This window comes from Rhinoderma darwinii, chromosome 13, assembly GCF_050947455.1.
Source record: "Rhinoderma darwinii isolate aRhiDar2 chromosome 13, aRhiDar2.hap1, whole genome shotgun sequence".
Taxonomy (NCBI): Eukaryota; Metazoa; Chordata; class Amphibia; order Anura; family Rhinodermatidae; genus Rhinoderma; species Rhinoderma darwinii.
Window position 1 is genome coordinate 47491384 of NC_134699.1, and position 20554 is coordinate 47511937.

At 43.7% G+C, this 20554-nt stretch overlaps 1 protein-coding gene across 3 annotated transcripts in view; it reads left to right on the plus strand.

Annotated features, from left to right (window-relative positions):
- Positions 1–447: 447 nt before the first annotated feature.
- Positions 448–20554, plus strand: part of RHBDF2 (rhomboid 5 homolog 2) — a 58816-nt gene continuing 38709 nt past the window's right edge. For 2 of the 3 annotated variants that reach the window (XM_075846852.1, XM_075846854.1), the window contains exons 1-2: positions 448–531; positions 18606–18726. The gene's annotated coding sequence lies outside the window, so the exon portion shown is untranslated. Of the gene's footprint in view, positions 532–6022; positions 6210–18605; positions 18727–20554 lie in introns of those variants that run through there. The other variant, XM_075846853.1, reaches the window with a different exon arrangement.

Genomic DNA, 20554 nt, shown 5'->3' on the forward strand with positions numbered 1-20554 from the left:
CCTTTTTTGGCACGTTTTCCGCGTAAAAAAAACGTGTAAAAAAACTCAGTGTGAACAGGTCCTACAGCGCCGTTAGGGCACTTATAATGTGGTAACATGGCTTCTTTAATATATCTGGTGACAAATTCCCAATGCCACTAGTCCAGACAAGTCCCAGGAGCTCAAGTCCTCCCCTTCACTTTACTTGTCCCATCAAGCACTGACAGGAGACGTGTGGGTAGTCTGTCCGAATACTACACACAACATCCCGCAGCCGGCTGCAAACATCGAGTGCAGCTAAACCGTAAACCGCGACCACACGTTTCTCACATGACTCCTCCCCCCCCCCGCTGTCCCGGAGCCTCCAGGCCCGACTCGTTCCCAACCCACGTGTCTCCCCGTTAGCTTCCGCATTCTCGGCCAGCCCTCAACCACGCCTACAACCATAGAGCCACGCCCACCCAGCTGGCTCGCTGCAGCCACGCCCAGAAAGTGTGTTTGTTCTGGAGTGAGAGGACGGTGAGCGCGCAGGCTGAAGCAGAGTGTGCCCAGGTGAGTGGCCCTGTGGGCTGGGCGTGTCCTCGCCCTGTACCGGGGGCCGTGTGATGTGTGTGGACGCTGTATTGTACCTCTGCTTGTGTCACGAATGTCAATGTAACGCGGAAAGTGGGCTCGCAAATCTCGAACTCTGTTTTGGCTTCCTGTACAGTTGGGTGCACGCTATTGTTCCCTGCTATCAGCCGTTTCGGGCTGGGATGACTGACAGTGAGTCACTGTCTGACTATGAGCACGTGTTTTCAGGGAACCTCCAGGAACGTTTCGTACAGATGTGACCGATACGAGGAGCGCTTCTCCACACCCGGTGTCATACAGGCTGCCGGCTTCCGTTTTCACTTTTCTCTTCAGGTTTTCCTGCTTGGATCCAGTCCTGGTTTCATGCCGTGGTGAATATGGACCTAAATACGCTCATAGGTTTTTCTGGCTGTGGGAAAGCCCCATAAAGTGGACCCCTGCTGAAAAACCGTACTTCCTGTCATCTATTTTCCATTCACATTCTCCTTTGTTTTCCCGCTGCCGTGGCACCGTTATGGACGTGGCATCATTGCTGCGCAATGTCCGTACCAGAGCCACGTGGATCCAGTAAAGGTGACATTGGAAGAAGTTGTAGTTTTATTTTTCAATGGGAGACAACTTTAGGGGGTTTCCCTCTTCTTTGCAAATTCCTTTTACGTTGGCGGTCATCGTATGTGTAAGACTTCGTTCACATCTGCGTCAGGGTCCCCTTCTGACTTTCCGTCGGAACGGAGCCCTGACTGACACAAACAGAAACCATAGGTTTCTGTTTCCATCACCATGTATTTCAATGGTGATGGATCCGGTGCCAATGGTTTCCGTTTGTCTCCGTTGTGTAAGGGGTCTGTCGATTTGACGGAATGAACAGCGCAGTCGACTACACTATTGATTTTGTCAATACGACGGAACCCTTACATAACGGAAACCATTTGCACTGGATCTGTCACCATTGAATTCAATGGTGATGCAATTGGAACCCTATGGTTTGTCAGGGCTCCGTTCTGACGGGAAGGTCTGGCGGAACGTCCGTATAGGACCCTGACGCAGATGTGAACGAAGCCTTAGGAAGATAAACATGCAGCAACCAGGAGCAGTGTAATAGTATGGTATCTGTCATTTTACGGGCCGCATTTGTGGTCTGGGCTCATTAAACTCAATGCACTCTTGTGTGTGCACGGGCCGTGATTGCGGACGACGTTCCTTGGGACGTCCTTACCGTAATCACGGACCGTTCACACCGCTACGGTCGTCTGCATGAGGCCTAAGTTGGGACATAGGAAGAATACAGGCTGCTATAAACAGTATTCTGCTTGTAGGATCACAGATCAGTGACCGGGATCAACATTTACCCTCATTTAGGTGGGATCCCCACGTAACGTAGCAGCAAAGTGAATGAGATTTAGAAAATCTAATGCAAACGCTGCTGGAAAAAAATGCAGGAAACCAATATTTAACACTAAATCCGCATGTAAAACCGCTGCAGAAAAAACGCAGCGCTCCCGCAGCAGCATAAGCGGGAAAAACGCACCATTTGGTGCGGATTTCTGTGGGAGATTTACCAGCGTTTTTCTAGCGATTCTGCTGCAGCTTTTCTGTTGCAGAAAATCTGCAGCGTATCCTGTGTGTGGGAACGTAGCCTTATAATCCGATCCCTCGGAATACGGTAGACGTCGTAACACTAACTGCAATTTCATATAAATTAACTGCATTGGTTGCTAAAATTTTCATGCATGCTCGATCCATTTACCAATCGTTATGTGGTCGATTTAGGGGTGCATATAAGGCCTTCTTTACACGAATGTGGAAATCCCGCGCGTCGCACGGACTTATGTAAGTCAATGGGGCCGTTCTGACAGGTCGTGATTTTCCGCAGCGTAAAACTCACGACATGTCCTATACTTGCCCGTGGTTTGGTGCAAATCGCGCACTGCACACGGAAGCACTTCCGGGTGACGCGTGCGTGATTCGCGATACAGCTGTTAAAGAAGTGAAGGGAAACATAAAAGCACCTCCATCTTTACTGTTTCGTAAACATCAAAACAGAGTGTCATAATGATGCCGGCTGCGCGAAAATCACGCAGCCGTGCACCATATACAGATGCCACACTGAACTTTTGCGTGCGCAAAACGCGTGTGAATCCGCTTCGGCTAAGGCTCCAGTGTATGCCAGGCTCTCTCCATACATATCTCTTGCGTGTCTGCCTTTCATACTCACGGCCTATATAGGCCATAGAGTTTCCAGTGTGAGTTCCCCAAAGACGATCATGTCCTAGGTTGCTGGTGGTGACGTTACACTGTTGTCAGCTGCGTCCTGCTTACCCAATCCTCCTCCTCTACATCCTGTCACTCCTCCTTTATGTCTTTTATGCTCTATTTCCTCTTCATGTATTTATAAGCCTGTATAAAGCATGGGGTTGGTGGTGAAGGGGTTAAGCCAAAGTAAGGAGTAATAGGAATTTGTAGGTCATAGAACTGTTCCCGCCATCCCTAATTCTACATGGCAGCAGTGTATTGATTACCACGTGGTGTTCTGGGATTCTGAACTGTACGGGCACTGTGTTCCTATACTGTCCCCTTTTTAATACCATTTTGTTGCATTGCCAAGGATGAAATCTGCAAATCCGCAACTTATTCTCAAATCCGCATTGGAAAAATCTGCCACATGTCAATGGGAATTTGTAGAACTCCGTTCATTAGCATTGTACAGAATCTGCAACGTCTAAACATACCCTGAATATCGATACAAAAAAATATAAAACTAATAAAAAAAACTTGACAAATCTTCAAACTATTCCTTGAATGACATTAATAGCTCCTATTGAAGGCCCCAGGTCATTTTGGTTCTCCGGCAGGGATTAAGAGCGGTAAAAGTACAATACGAAGTATTAGTATATTGTACCAGCGATCTAATGATCGCTTGTTCTAGTCCCCTAGTGGGACAATGAGTTAAATAATGTTTTCACTAATATGGGAAAAAAAACCATTACTAATATAAAAAAAACTATTCCCTTTTTTTTCCCTAAAGTAATGTAAAAAAGAAACGTAATTGATATCGCTGGGTCCGTAAAAGTCCGAACTAGTACAATATTTATTACGCAAGGTGAATGCCGAAAAATCATGTAAAATAAACAGTGCCTTACACTGCTCCATTGATGGAAAAGTACGTGTTATGGGCTTTGGAAAATGGTGGCACAAATTGTTCTTTCTTTTATACCATTGGTTTTTATTTTGTAGAAGCGGAAAAACATAAAAAAAAAACTATATAGATTTGCTATTGCCGTAATCATATGGACCTGCAAAATAAAGTTAAAGGGGCTTTCCACCTTTGACAACTGATAACCTATCCACCGAATAGGTCATCCGTACATAATCTGTGGGGGTCCGACACCCAGACCCCGCACAAATCAGCTGGTCCGGTGCATCGGACGTACATGCCGGAAGCAGATGGCTTCAGCTACGGAATAGCGGCCGAGCTGCAGTACTGTTCCTATTCAAGTGAATAGGAGTGGACCTGCAGTTCTGCAGCATGGCCACTATGCTATGTTCAGAGCCAACTGCTTCCGGCTTTATACATAGCATTAATTGCCATAACATCCGGTGCCTGCAGGCCACCGGAGCGGCTTATCGGTGCGGTGTCCAGCTGTTAGACCCGCACCGATATACTGATGACCTATCCGGTGGATAGTCATCAGCATATCCCTTTTAACTTGTTATTTGTTTTTACCGCACTTTGAACGCCGTAACAGAAAAACCCCAAAAGCAATGGAGGAATTGCTGGGTTTTTTTGTTTTCGTTTTTTTTTCCCCCAATTACAAAGAATTTTTTGAACGTTTTTCAGTGCATTACATGGTAAAATAAATCATTAACAGCTATGGCTCATTCCACAAAAATTAAATCCTCGTACAGTAGCATACATTAGTCTTTCGTCAGAGCTTTACACTGGGTAATACTCCCAACATATACTTCAGAGGAAAGGTATTAGGGTATGTTTCCACAGGTCCGATACGCTGCGTAAAAGTATGCAGTCTATCTGACCCGGAGCCCACAGGAAATTCTGTCAAAAAAACTGCACCAAATAGTGGGGCAGATCTTTGGCCGGAATCGCCGCTGCGGAAAATAGAGGTTAGAAAAAAAAAAAAGTGCAAATATTTACTTCACTGGTTTTCCATAGTGACGAGTCCCTCTGGTCTCTCTGTAGTCCGGCCTCCTGCGATGACGCTACAGAAGTCACATGGGATGAAACGTCATCCCAGGAAGCTGCGCAGCACGGAAAACAGTCAGGAAGAAAAGGAGCAGTAGCTACGACAACGCCAGGGGGGGCTAAGGATAGACGTTATTGTTGACCGCACCCCTGGAAAGACATCGCATTCGCCGGACAGGAAGCCTGATTATAGAAAAAACGAAACCCGTCCCTACTTCGGCCTCATGCACACGCCCGTGCCCGTAATCCCGGGCACGGCCGGCTGCCGACACACGCGGGCCGCATTTTCGTGCCGCAAAAAACGAAAAGTAGGACATGTTCCATATTTGCCGGCACGGACACCCTTCCGTAGCAACAGTAATTTGTCCATCCCTGGGATAGCGATATATGAATGGAAGGTGACCTAAATTTTGTTTTTAGAGTGTGGGACGAAATTGTGGAAAACCCTCATTGGCATGCTGAGGATGACTTGCCAACTTCATTCAAATGTTGCCCTGTTCAGTTTGCACTGATCATTTACTGCTAAAATCCATCTTCAGAGATGAGACCTATTATCAGCTTCGCTGCCCATAGAACTTTATGGGGAGGAGGGGCAGAGTGAGAGGCAGATACACCTAGAGAGGCTACTGCAGCTTTTAGTAAGTGTTATATCTCGCCACAGTACTGGATGCACATCTACACTGCTCATTACTGCTGTTTAATGTCCCCAGGCTGATCTTGCTTCTGAGGTTGTACTACAGAGATTGGGGAGCAGGATGTTCTCCTCTTGGTGTATGTGATGTAGACATGATAGCAGTTTGGCTCCACCTTCCAGCTCAAAGAAAGCTGATCATTTGAGATGGATCCTGCAAATGAGGAAAAGTGCTAAAAAAACGACATCTACGCTTTAAGCCAAGCCTAGATGATCTTCCCTTCAGGAGTCTCCGCAGGGTGGAGAAATAGGAATAATATTGCCTAAATTGAAGAAATCCGACTTTTATGGTCAGGGCATACAAACACATGCTATGATTACTCTCTGTCTATAGGTACTAAGCTTTTTTTTTTTTGAGAACAGTGTGTTCATTATCATCTTGTAAATTGTCAACAGCATTTTTTATTGCCGCATGTTCTTTCCTGAGTTTGGGGGTTATCTTGGAATCCAAATGTCCTGTTCCTCCCCGTTTCCACGGTGACCCATCTGTTTATTTGCTGAAAATCTGTCACCTAGTATTCTGCTGACTTAACTCCCATGCAGCTAGTAATTCAGTCACATAAGCATACAAAGAATATCTTCCTTGTGCCTTTTATTGGTGGAGGAGCATGAAACGTTCCGCCTCGAAAATATTTTAGAATCGCAGGAGTTAACAGATATTTTTCACAGCCAGGAAGTGTTCTGAAAGATTGGAAGACATTGCCTCCGTCATTGGCTGCAGGATACCTGATCATCTCCGTAGTATCCGCTACAGGAGGACAACAGGTCAGTCTTGAAGGATCGTGTGATCGGTTCGGAGGGCTGTGCAGGTTTGCTCTAGGGATTAAGTGGCGGTGTACCACCATCGTAAAACCTTCAGATCTCTACAAGATTGCTTTGGCTCTTCGGTTTAGTTGGGTCATGAGTATCTATAAGGAGCAGCTTGGAGATGTCCATGTAGGAGGACGTGTTGCTCCATGCACCTATTCCATGCTAGTCCTACTTTGTCATAGTGCTATTTTAGGGGACTATAGGCAGTTACGATGACTTTCCAGTTGACAGATAAACCTTCCTTACTCTAGTTTATAGATGGAGTTATCCCGGCACTCCTCAGCTCTTCTCCTCGGCGTGTTGTACATTTGTACTGTTTTGATTTAGCTCTTATCAGACCTTTTTATTGTGCTTTCAACTTTAATTATTAAAATTGCTATGTCTATATAGGGCAAAAGGGATCCCTACAGGTTACTCGCAGAACGGTGTTTTGTTTTAGTGCTTTGTATAGGCTATCATCAGTACTTGTATATGTGCTTTATCTATCTGTCAGTGCGCCTACGTCTGGACAGTGTTTGACTCGTTGAGCATCATGTACTATGAGATCTTATAATGAAGGATCATATGTTATACCATGAGAATATTGTTTCGTTCTGTCCGGATTTTGTTGACCGTAAACGCTTTTTTGTTTTTTTTAGGTCTGATAAAGTTTAATCTTGTAGGACTGAGAAAACTTGTTAAAAGTGGCTATGGCAACCTTTTTTATATTGTCCTACAGATTGCTTTGTTTCTTGTCTGGCATAGTCCACCTCTTTTCACTTTGCTACTCCCTCAAAGTCAAATTGAAAAGTCCCTATACGCGCGCAAACCAGAAACGTTTAGAACAGCAAACGAAGCGTTGTATGGCGTCCATTACAGTCAATGTGTGTCCACTGGTTTCAATGCACCCCTTGGCCCCACCAGACCTAGGAGAGAACGATTCCTATCCGCATGGCTCCAGATCACTCCACCCCCCCCCCCCCTTTTTTTTTTTTTTTTTTTTTTTTTTTAATACCTTCTACAATACAGTGCCCTAAAATGTGTAATATGTTTCCATGCTGCTTTTTCTTAATCTTATTTCTAGGAATACCAAATAGCTTGAAAGCACTTTTTTTTGTTAATTTTCCTGCTGTGAGGCTGTTGGGTGAATGCCTGAAAGTAAACCTGTCACATTAAAAATGCAGTCCTATCTGCGGGCAGCAAGTTATAAAGCAGGAGGAGCTGAGCAGATTAATAGTTTTGTGGGAAAAGATTCACTATAACTTGAAATTTATTCATTTAAACCTTTGCTCATTCTGGGCTATGGAGTCCAGTGGGCGGTCCTACTTAGTGATTGACAGTCTTCCCTGTATAAATGTGAATACATAGCTGTTGATCAGTGATTAGGACCACCCACTTGACTCCTAAGCCAGAATAAGCAGATGTTTAAAGGGGTTTTCCCACTAAGTACGTTTGTCACACATCCACGGGATAGACGTATGATCGCTGAGACCCCCACCACGGAACTGAACCCCGTTCCTTCTCACTGCACGATTTCAGTGAGAAGGCTCTTGAAAGCAGCAGCAGTCGCGCATGCTACCACTCCGTGAAATGTCTATGTGGCTGACCGGAGCCGCGTTCTAGCAATTTGTGGCGGTCCCAGTGGTGAGGCCCCCAGCGATCATACATTTATCACCTGTCCTGTGGATGGGTAATAAATGTGCTTTTTTTGGAAGGAAATGTTGGCCACAAATACAGCTGTGTATATGTGCCTACCCCTTGACCCAGCCCACATTAAATGTGACGTGCAGCCCTTTGATGGAGTCAAGGGAGGCTTTTGGGTACACCACAATATGTAGGGTTCACCACCATAATGCAGGGCAGTCTTCTACTCTGGACCACTCCTTATTAGTCAAGTGCAGAAGAACAGGGGTTGCCAGCCTGAGACGACCCTTTCAAAAAAAAAAAAAAGTGTGTGTGTAGCAGAGCTGGCTGTGGGTGGGTACGTGCGCAACAGAGCAGAACTACGCGTGTGTGTGTGTCTCTCTATCTATCTAGAATTTCTAGATATCAGAGAATAACTCGGGACTTAGGCCCTGTTTTTTGCAGGCAGAAAAAAAATTCTGCTTTAGAATTCCTTCAGGAATTTTAAAGCAGATTTTGACCTGCCTGCGCTTTTTTGCTGCGATTTTTGCAGCGCTTTTGTCTGGCTGCCATTGAAGCTAATGCAAGGACTGAGTGCCACAGGTTTTTTCTGCTTCAATTGATTTTAATGGGAGATCAAAGGCGGGAACCGCTACAAGAAAAGACATGCTGCTTTTTTTTTTTTTTTCCCGCAAGTGGCTAAGATCAAGCTAAAAAAAAAAAAAAAAGGGGTGCGATTTCGGAAGGTTTTTTTGGCACGGTTTCCACCTCAAAATCAGTGTCAGTAAACTCAGTGTGAACAGGGCCTTGTATATACAGGTGAGGCTTATATAACTTTACTGATGTGGACCTTTAGATAATACTGACTGGAAATAATCGAGTGTTTAGCAGACCTAAAACACATTGCATAGTTGTTGTCTGTCTGTGGTGGGTGATGCCATGTGGCTCTTTGTCTTCCCAGGATTCGGGCTGTGCCAGGGACACTGACTCCTCTCTTCCTTCCCCCGCTCCATCTGTGCCCCCCTGTTCTTCACACTCTGGAGGGTGTGAATAAGGGACCATTGTAAAGGAGGGGGTTCTGATTTGGAAGGCTTCTGCAGCATGTGCTGTATAACAATCTGCTTCATGTGAATCCCAGCTGGGTCATATGGCATTGCCCTCTTACCGGAGATGTTGAGACATCAGTTGTGACCTGTGGTGGTACTTCTTTTAGTTTTATTTTCCCCACACGGACTGACTTGTGCGTCATTCATGTTGGTTGGCGATAGTACAGCACATTACATGCTCTTTTGTCTGTGACTTTTCGGGTTATGTATCTTGGTTATGTGTTTGCCAACATTCCGACGGGACTACCAACAATCTGTAACTGGGACAATAGAAAGCATGAGACTTTTGAGGTGTGAATAATTTTTTAAATTGTGTAAATCTTCCCCAATGTGTAGGAAATTTATGTAGGATTTAAAGCAAAACTCCTTGAGTAACTGCACTTTCAGAAAACTTTTGAGAAGTCCTAAGCGGTGGGTGTACAGAGGCACCGACCCTCGCCATTGCTGGAAGCGAAGGTGCAAAAGCTCTCATACCGAGACATTTTTATTAAAAAATAAAAACTATTTCAAAGATGTACATAGCCTTTCAACTACAGTCCTGTTTGTAATATAGGAGACGACTTCACCACGTTGTGGCTTTGGGAGAACTTGGCTGACATTCTGTACAGTAGACAATTTAATTATCTGTTATCCCTTCACACTGAATTGGTTTTCTGTTTTGGTAAGAACGTGTTCGCTATGTATGGAGCGTTCTAAAGTGTTTTTTTGTTCTATTTTATGTCATTTCACTGTCCGGTAAGAAGAACCTCGCTGAGATGAAAAACTCTGGATGACCTTCGAGTGATGGTTGTGAAATCATTCTCTGTCATCATATGATCCGATTGTCATATGTCTTGTAGAGAAGTCACGTCTCAAATTGTTCCACCCGCTAAACTTCACTATTGCAGCAAGTTACAAATTTTTACTGGGGAAATTCTTCAGAAGTCGGACTGTAAGGCTATGTTCACACGGGGTATTTTGCCAAGTTTTTTGACGCGGAAACCGCGTCGCAAAACTCGGCAAAAACGGCCCGAAAACGCCTCCCATTGATTTCAATGGGAGGCGTCGGCGTCTTTTTCCCGCGAGCAGTAGAACTGCCTCGCGGGGAAAAAAAGCGACATGCCCTATCTTCGGGCGCTTCCGCCTCTGACCTCCCATTGACTTCAATGGGAGGCAGAGAAAGCGTATTTCGCACTGTTTTATGCCCGCGGCGCTCAATGGCCGCGGGCGAAAAACGGCGCGAAAATCGCCGCAAAAATCGGCGTGCAGGGAGAGGAAAATCTGCCTCAAAGTTCCAAACGGAATTTTGAGGCAGATATTCCTCCCCCAAAATACTCCGTGTGAACATAGCCTAAAATTCCAATAAGACTTTAGGAACTCCTTTATACTGATAATCATTGTAATAAAATGGAAGACAAGCACCGATGGGCAACAAGACCTTTTTATTTTTTTTTTTTTCTGTGCATTTTGATAAGAGGCAATGTAACAATCAGTATGGCCACCATTATAGCTCTGACTGGGTTTATCGCCCTACTTCCTATGAAACCATTTTATTTAGGTGTTTACAGTTATAGCTGTTACCTGGTATAACGCCCATGGCCACGGACCGTCGGGATTACTTGCTCCCCGACGGCTGCAGCCAGGAGAGGCTAGCTCTCACTTTCGCTTCGTTCTGCGGTGTCCCGTAGGGTGCGCTCGTGCACTGCCGTAAAGGGCCAGCGCGCGCACATAAAGAAAATAAGTAATTAGCCAGTACTCACCCTGGACTATAGGGACGGCCCTGCCCCTTCCTTCATTGCCTGAGCGTTGTTGTGTTTACCCATTTTCATCTGAAGTACCACAGGTACCCTTAGGCCCCATGCACACGACAATATCCGCAAATACTGACTGTAAATACGCTTCCGTATTACTTTATAGTCATCGGCAACGTACCCATTTCTGCTGAATGGTATCCGCAAATACGGTCTGTATTGCATCCGTGTATACGAATCTGCAAAAAAAGGAGTCCTGTATTTGCGAATGGCTATTCGTATTTGCGGACGCACCCCCGTAGGCATCCGCAATTTTGGCTTCCACCATAGACTTCTACGGAGGAGTTCGTGCCGCAATTGCGGACCAAGAACGGACATGATGCACAGTTCTGTGGCACGGACAATGATCCGTAGCAATACGGAAAGGTGTCCGCATTCAATGGAAGTGAATGGGTCCGTTTTTTACGGTCGTGTGCATGGGGCCTTAGGCTCCTTGCAAACGACCGTATTTTTCATCGATAATTACTGATCATAATTACAGACCCATTCATTTCTATTGGCCACGGACTCCTTTCAATATTTTTACTGATGGGTGTCCGTGCTGAAAAAATTATAGAACTTGTCCTATTCTTGTAAGTAATTACGGCGAGGACCCATCTTCCGTAAATATGGATGGCTACACGTGTATCCGTATACTGGCCGTATTTACGGAAGCGTTGCTGTGCAACATGCTGATGACCACATTTGCATTTTTATTTTTACGGATCCATATATACGGATGAATTACGGACCGTATTTGCGGACATCCTTCCGTAAATATCGATGCCTACGGATCCATATTTACGGGCAGTATTTCCGGATAGATGAAAATACTGTCGTGCGCATGAGGCCTGCCTGAGACTATAAACTTTACTTGGTACACTATGTGGCCACCAACCATTATTGCCACTAATACAGGTTTTTTTTTTCCCAACTTTCGAAGATTCACATTTTTTACTTTCCTGGGTGGATTAGGAAGTTGCATCGGCAAAAATCAGCACCAGAAAAAATAATAATTTAGGCTCTGTTCACCTTGCCGTTTGGGTCCTCCATCATTGGTCCAGTCAGTTTTGAAGTTAAAAGTAGTGCAGCATTAGGGTATGTGCACACACACTAATTACGTCCGTAATTGACGGACGTATTTCGGCCGCAAGTACCGGACCGAACACACTGCAGGGAGCCGGGCTCCTAGCATCATACTTATGTACGACGCTAGGAGTCCCTGCCTCGCTGCCGGACAACTGTCCCGTACTGAAAACATGATTACAGTACAGGACAATTGTCCTGCAGCGAGGCAGGGACTCCTAGCGTCGTACATAAGTATGATGCTAGGAGCCCGGCTCCCTGCACTGTGTTCGGTCCGGTACTTGCGGCCGAAATACATCCGTCAATTACGGACGTAATTAGTGTGTGTGCACATACCCTTACTTTTACTATCTTAGTGACCAAGCACAGACGGACCCAGTTATAGGTCCATGGGGTCCGTCAGTCGCCATTTTTATCCGTCACTGGTATAAACCGGAGCCACTGAGCTTTGCTACGGGGCCCCATTTTCTTGTTTCTTCCAGCATTGAACCTAATCCTGAGTGGATACTGAGCTAATGATAGGGGTTCTATGCTGTAGAATTAGAATGGGTATAACTTTGTAATCTCAACCCCTGTCTATAAGCATACTTCATTGGGATGGGCTGTGTAACAAGTGTTGTACTATGCTACTGTACAGCGATCATTTTCCTGTGAACATAAACACTTATTCGATTTCTATCGAATTTCTAACAGATGGACAGAGAAGCTAAGGTTTGCCTACATTAGTCCATCCATCTGCTAGGCCAACTGCAAAGCATGCTGGGAACTGTAGTATTACCCCTATGGTCAGATAGAGTAGACTATGCAGCCAGCATTCGATATATGCCAGCAGCCAGAAATGTGTATTATTGGCCGGGAATAATAATACAAATCATCATAAAATATATTTACAAAATCCACAATTATGACAGTTGGCATGTTGATCAATAGCTAGAAACTGACCCACTGCACAGAAAGCCTTTTAACCCCTTCCTGCTTTGGCCACTTTTGACCTTCCTGACATGGCCTCATTTTTCAAATCTGACATGTGTCACTTTATGTGGTAATAACTCCGGAATGCTTTTACCTATCCAAGTGATTCTGAGATTGTTTTCTTGTGACGCATTGGACTTTGTTACTGGCAAAATTTGCTCGATACATTCAGTATTTAATTGTGAAAAACGCCAAAATTTAGCGAAATTGCAAAAATTCACATTTTTCTAAATGTGTCTGCTTGTAAGACAGGCAGTTATACCACACAAAATTGTTGCTAATTAAAATCCCCCATATGTCTACTTTAGATCGGTATCGTTTTTTTGAACATCCTTTTTATTTTTCTAGATCGCTACAAGGCTAAGAATTTTAGCAGCAATTTCTCACATTTTCAAGAAAATTTCAAAAGGCTATTTTTTTCAGGGACCAGATCAGTTGTGAAGGGGCTTTGAGGGCCTTCTATATTAGAAACCCCCAATAAGTCACCACATTTTAAAAACTTCACCCCTCAAAGTATTCAAAACAGAATTTAGGAAGTTTCTTAACCCTTTAGACGTTTCACAGGAATTAAAGCAAAGTCAAGGTGACATTCTTTTTTTTTTTGCAGAGATTCATTTTTAATCCATTTTTTTTTTTTTAGAACGCAAAGTTTTACCATTGGAACACAACTCAATATTTATTGCCCAGATTCTGCAGTTTTTCTAAATATCCCACATTTGGCCCTAGTGTGCTCATGGACTGAAGCACCGGCCTCAGAACCAAAGGAGCACCTAGAGGATTTTGGGCCTCCTTTTTATTAGAATATATATTTTTGGCACCATGCCAGGTTTGAAGGGCTCTTGCTGTACCAAAACAGTGGAAATCCCCCAAAAGTGACCCCATTTGGGAAATACCCCTTGAGGAAATTATCTGGGGGTATAGTGAGCATTTTCACCCCACAGTTTTTTTGCAGAATTTATTAAAAGTAGACCGTGTAAATTAAAATCTACAGTCTTTGAAAGAAAATGTAGGTTTAGCTAATATTTTATCATTTTCACAAGGACTAAAGGAGAAAAAGCACCAACATTTGTAAAGCAGTTTTTCCAGAGTAAAACAATACCCCAGATGTGGTCATAAACGGATGTTTGGACGCACGGCAAGGCTCAGAAGGGAAAGAGCGCCATTTGGCTTTTGGAGCTCAAAGGAATGGTTTGCGGTGGCCATGTCGCATTTGCAAAGCCCCTCAGAGGACAAAATCGAGAACACGCCCAACAAGTGACTCCATTTAGGAAACGACACCCCTCGAGGAATTCATATAGTGGTGTAGTGAGTATTTTGACCCCACAGGTTTTTCATGGATTTTGTTAGAATTGGGCAGTGAAAATAAAAACAATCCTGTTTTCTTCAATAAGAAGTAGCATTAGCTCAAAATTTTTAATTTTCTCAACAAATAAAGGAAAAAGAAGAACCCCCCCAACATTTGTAAAGCCATTTCTCCCGAGTACGGCAATACCCCATATGTGGTCATAAACTGCTGTTTGGGCACACGGTAAGGATCAGAAGAGAAGGTGCACCATTTGGCTTTTGGAGTACAGATTTTGCTGTCTTGATTTCTTGGTACCATGTTGCTTTTTCAAAGCCCCTAAGGTACCAGTACAGTGGAAACTACCCAAAAGTGACTCCATTCACAAAACTACACCCTTTGAAGAATTCATCTAGGGGTGTAGTGAGCATTTTGACCCCACGAGTGTTTCATATATTTTATTATAATTGGGCAATGAAAATAAAAACTCCCTTTTTCTTCAATAAGACGTAGCTTTAGCTCAACATTTTTAATTTTTTCAACAAATAAAGGAAAAGAACCCCAAAATTTGTAGAGCAACTTCTCTGGAGTACAGAAATATCCCATATGTGGTCATAAACTTCTGTTTGGGCACACCGAAGGGATCAGAAGAGAAGGGGCGCCATTTGGCTTTTGGAGCACAGATTTTGCTGGATATTCAGTCATGACTAAATATCTATACTTATTTGGAAGAGTCGTCTCATTCCTGGCAGCGCCTATAATAAAGAGCAGAATTCGCTTTACTTGAGAGAGCGAGACTACCAGGAGAATAACGTGTTTGCTGTGGGCGCTGTGTCTAGATGGCTGGCCTATTCCCTAGAATAAATACAGTTTGCAGATCAGATTCCTCCAAACTGAGCGTCGTTCTTCAGGAGATAGCCATCTAGCACCAGCTTTCGGATAGACTAGCACACACCTGGTAGTATCTCTCATAAGTCTTATCTGATTTGTGTTAGAGGGTATCCAGTAGTGTTTAATGAAGGTTCTCTCTGACGATCTAGCTGCCTTAAGGATGGAATCTAATGGAATGCAAACATACTTGTCTATCCCTCTGCTTCACATGGCAAAATGTATCCAACCTCTGATGGTATTGGCTGTGGCTCTTCTGACTGGTTGTCTGGAAGTTCTAAATAATTAGTAATGTCTCCCCGCAATGGGCATGTTTTGTCCAGATATGATCTTAACAGTGTCACAACAGAGGGATGAGTCCGCTACGTCTTCTAAAATATCAAGTTCTATAGGACTCTTGTCAATATGTGAAGTCTTGTTCTTTCCTTTATAATAATATGGTAACCTCTGGGAGTTTGTGAGAGCCACGGCTCCACTACATGGATCAAAGTCAACTCCATTGGCCTAGCAGCCATAGCAACGCGAGCTAGAAGACAAGCTAACTTGATACCAACCCATAGTAAAGACATACTGGAATCGCATAATTGGCTTAAAGGGTTATTCCCATCTTTTATAAATCTATTTATTTTGCTTAACCTTGAAAAGATATTAATTTTTGTAATTACCTTTTTTTATTTTTCTAATTGATTTACTTTTCCTGGGATTTTCTCTGAAGTTTTGTTCATTGCCTCTTTTGTTTATTGCTCGTTGTCTAGAGATCTGGCCACCACTGCTTTCCTCTAACGTGGGCCGCGCTTGCGCAATGATTTCCTCTCTGTCCTTAGGAGAGGATGTTACCGTTATCGTGAACGCGCTTATACGCATATTAGATGCTGGCTCGGCCACCTCTCGGGTGGATGCATCTGCGGTCATTCATACTAGACCTGCAGCCATATATGATATTAGTTTTGGATATCCTCTTATTTTATTATTGAAAACCGCCCTGAAATCACTTAACTATTTTTAGCACTAACATAAAACAAATATGGATAGGTCAATTGGGGCTCCCTCTAGTGGTGTAATCCATAGCGTTGCCAAAGCATCTCCACTCATAGAGGGAGCCCCAATGGAGATAAAACTATAATAAAATGGAATAGGGGGGGTAGTCTCAACCACGCTTACCATTCCTGGTTGAGACGATTGTTCTAATGCCTCTATTCCCGATGCTGCTAGAATATCTAGCAACGTCCGGAGCGCGCACTAACCGCATTGACATTAAGCTGCTCGCGCCCCCTTTTAGAAAAGATAGCCAGCGCTAGCTGCGTTATCTACTTGGGTGGGAAAAAAAGGTAGTTAGGGAAGGAATTTTTTTACACCACTATTCATAATTTTGTTTAGGATGCATTTAAAAAAAAAAAGTTTCCAGTTGAGCTAGGGAAATCCATCCTTCTGCTAATGCTTGCTCTAGCACTGCGTCTAAGCTGCTGTCTGTCCTGAATCACGGTGTTTGTCTTTGAAATGGAAATATTTTTCCGAGAAAGGCATAAGCCAGGCATTACTATGTTTAAGACCCTGGGGTCTGAAGAAATAATTTGCCAATCTTGCAAAAGTGCTCTTGATAGTTTTAGCGGAGTTTCCTTTACCCGACTGGGTTTTCTGTAATAACCGCCTCTTGTTGAGGAAGAACTTTTGTCCTCTGTTGTATGATTTCCTAGTGTGTCCCCGTTTATAATCACGGACCTGCCCTTGGGGCTTGTAGGACCCGGCTCTCTGACAGAAAGGGTCGTTTAAAGGAATATGCAGGTCTTTGAAAATCTGCAAAGGACTTACGAGCTCTATAATGTCCCTTCACCTCCTGAAAGAATTCAGGGCCAAATAAATGAGGAATCTTTATTGGGATATTCATGGCTGTTAGGGGCCAAATAAGATCTGCCCGCAGACCAACCCAACGATCTCTCCTTATATTAGTTATGTAATTAAAGGAATGACTGACCAATAATGGGCACTCGTATTTTACTCTCGACTTTTAGTAAATAACATCTGGCCGCAGTGTTTTTGGGTGTCTGAATGCAGCCTAGCAAAAAGGGATTATACAAAGCAGGCAACCCCTTTAGGAGGACTCGGAAACATTGTAAATCCTACAGAATTCCCAAAAGTAAGCTGGGAAATCTGGCTGAAGGGATCTTTTAAATGGCATCCCTGTTGGTTCTCACCCAACTTTCCTATAAGGAGATATAACTAAGGCCTTGTTCACATAATGCAGATTTGTTAGGCTTTTTCTTTCTGTTCATGTGTTTTTTGTAAAAACAAAACGTGCTGCAGAAAAACAGAAGTAGAATTGTAGTGTCACATGGACGGCTACTTCAATGGGAGCCCTTTATATTTGTTGTGCCAAGTATTGACTACTACACTAGGGTTGCACAATGCATCGAAATATCAATACTATTTAGATATTGTGCATCCTTAAATGGTTCAACACTATGAGTTTGTTTTTCGATACTAAGCTGTGCGGCCGCTCAGCTTAGTATTGGAATACATGAATTTAGTCAGCAGCATGATGTGATGCGCCACACTAATGGGCGGCAGCGCCGTCCCTGCAGGCTGAGAACATGACACGCGCACTGCACAGCACCCCCATGTTCTGTCTTCAGTGCCTGCCACTCATTAGTTCAACAATGGCCGCTTTACATCCTGTAGATCGCGCGGGCACTGCAAGTGTGCGATGAAGTGGGGCAATGGCTGTAATACGCAGACCCGCTCTAGCAGCAGAGATCAGAGAAACCACCGATCTACACCGTTATCCTCCTTGAATGCTGCAATCAAAACTGACCGCGGGAGTCAAAGGGAAAATGAGAAGGGGGGGGGGGGGATATCCCTGTTATGTGATCATGGGACAAAGCATATATGGGCAGAGAGCCCAGGGTCGATTAAAGGACCCCAGAGCTGTCTGACCATATTTCCATATTTACCAATACATAAAATATGATACACCTATTTGGCATCATTGCCACCATAATAATCTGCACAACAAATGTTGTGTCTTATGTATGCTGTAAAAAAAGAATAGAAAAACTGCTTATTTTTGCCAAAATAAAAATTTATATAAATGAAACTATCGTGTAAATGTACTAAAAAATGTCAACTTCATAAAGTACAACTCGTCCAGCAAAAACAGTGTCCTACAGCTACAAAGAGCAAAAAAGTTATGAACGCCGAAATCCCCCCCCCTCCCCCCCAAAAAAATGGTTCTGTCCTCCGGTATCGTTTTGGTATCGAGTCGCAATGCTACACGAAGTATCTGTATCCAAGTCCAAATTCTGGTACTGTGACCACCCTATACTACGCCAACTTTCCCTTGGTACCGTTGTCCAGAAGTGTAGTTTGTAAAGTTTCTGTTTGGCCGGCTGCATTCAGTTATGTATCTTGTCTGTGTTGTGCCTCTCTCTCTGGGGAGGGGACATCCTGGTATTCCATGTATGTATGTATGATGTAGTCACTTCCCCTCTCTGAGCTTCCATTACACCACAGTGCCCCACTCCCTTAACCCTATTTGTGCCGTGCCTCTTAGAACTGCTGTTTTTTTAACCATTACATTTTTCACTTGTTTTATCACCGCGTATATGCTAACTTCCCTTTATTACTCACACTTTCACCTTCCTCTCTGCAGCGTGGGGGTGTTGGAGCCAAAGCAGACATCTTGGACAGGACTGGAAATAGCTAATGCCTACCGTGCTAGAGGAAGCCCCCTGGTTGAGAGGCGGATGATCCTGGGCAACACTGACCTGCAGGTACACCCCAGCATCCTCAGTCCATCCAACGTTGCTAGGCTGTATCCTCTTAAAGATTGTAGCAGCCAACAAATGGCTCCACAGATCAGCCAGTGACTGATCTTGATATGTGTTTTAAGAGAAATTTGTCCTGATGACAGACCCTTTGCAAAATGGTTACAGCATGCTCTAAAATATGTCGGTCAATGGGACCCTAAGCTTTGGGGTTCCCAATGCCGGAGCTCACCGCGTGCTGATTACATTTACCGCTCAACCAGTCCACACCTGACTCCCTCCACCATCAAAGTGCAATGAATACGGTCATACATAGCAAACGTGCAGCACTCTACCGGCATTAGGAGCCCAGAACCGGACTATAGGCTGCCAGTTGGTGACTTGCTTTAGCTACAGCGTCTTACAGGTTTCCGTCTTCATGACGAATTCTCTTTAGATGTAGTAGTGATCCGACAATGGACTTTTGGCTACCACCCTTTTTCACCCTTGCGAGGCAAATGTGACCCATGTGTAAAATCTGTAAAAGACACTTCTGTGACTATGCGGAGAAGTAGAAAATCATAAGTGGAAATTGAAAAATCTTTCAGATCAGTAGCATTTGCGTACAGAACCAACCCTTCTAACCCTACGAGCCGTTATCTATTCCGATAACACACAGGCATAGCAGAAAAGCTGAATATTTCCAAGTGTTGAGAACCGATGCATGGGCAATCGGCATTATCATAAATTCATTGGTACAATAATTCTAGACCGTATGGGCAAGTATTAAAGTAAAGCGATTACGGTTTCAAACAATAGTTACTTATTGCATGATGAAAAGTTAGATAATTGTCCAATGTATTTTCTGTATCCCTTTCTCGGTGGTTTTCTAGATCTTTGCTTGCTATTAATCAATAGGAACCTTGATTGTTTACTTCGTGTCAATTCCTTGTGGATTTTAATTTTTTTTCTTAGTCATTTACGTGGATGGAGATTTGAAAATTGTTGCAGATTTTCAGTGTGGTATCTGCAGCTCTGAACTTACCCGAACATGTCATTATGTGTGTCCATCACATCACTCATACATAATTTTTATCCAATGCAAGTGAACAATGAATGTTTTTATTGAATTGGAGCAAGTCGAAATCTTCATGAGGAATTAAAAGGGTTGTCCAGTCAAAAGAAATTGATGGCTTATCCTCAGGACAGACCATTGACATCTGATCGGTGGGAGGCAGAGTTCCTGCACCTCCGCCAATCAACTGTTTTGAAGGGGCCGCAGTTCTCTTATGAGCTTCCCCTTTATTACGGTCACTGCTCGTATTGTGAATCGCCGACTTGTAGTGGTGGTTCACAGTATTACAGCCTTCTCCTAATCACTTGAGTAAGAGAAGGCTTTAATACTGTGAACCGCCGCTAAGAGTGTGTCTGCGATTCAGAGTACGGAGCAGGTAAGTAATGAAGGGGAAGCCACGGTCCTTCTAACGCAGCGGCCCCTGGACTGGAGTCGGACCACCACCGGTCAGATGTTAATGGTCTATCCTGAGACTAGTCAGCCCCTTTAATACCGAAGTATATTGGAAAGTTGTTTAATGTTCTCTTACACAATAAATAACTTATTTTCTGAAATGGTAATACTTCTTAACCTGTTTACTACACACTCCTTTCTCTAGTGCATCTCTCGGGACATAGATGACACAACTTGCAATCTTTTATTTTTGCTGCACGTTTTATCCCTTGTATTGATTTTATAAAACCTATTTTATTTATATATTTATATATATATATATATATATATATATATACTCACACACACTCTACCGCCTTGTGCTTCTTCTCTGAAAAAGAGATGGTC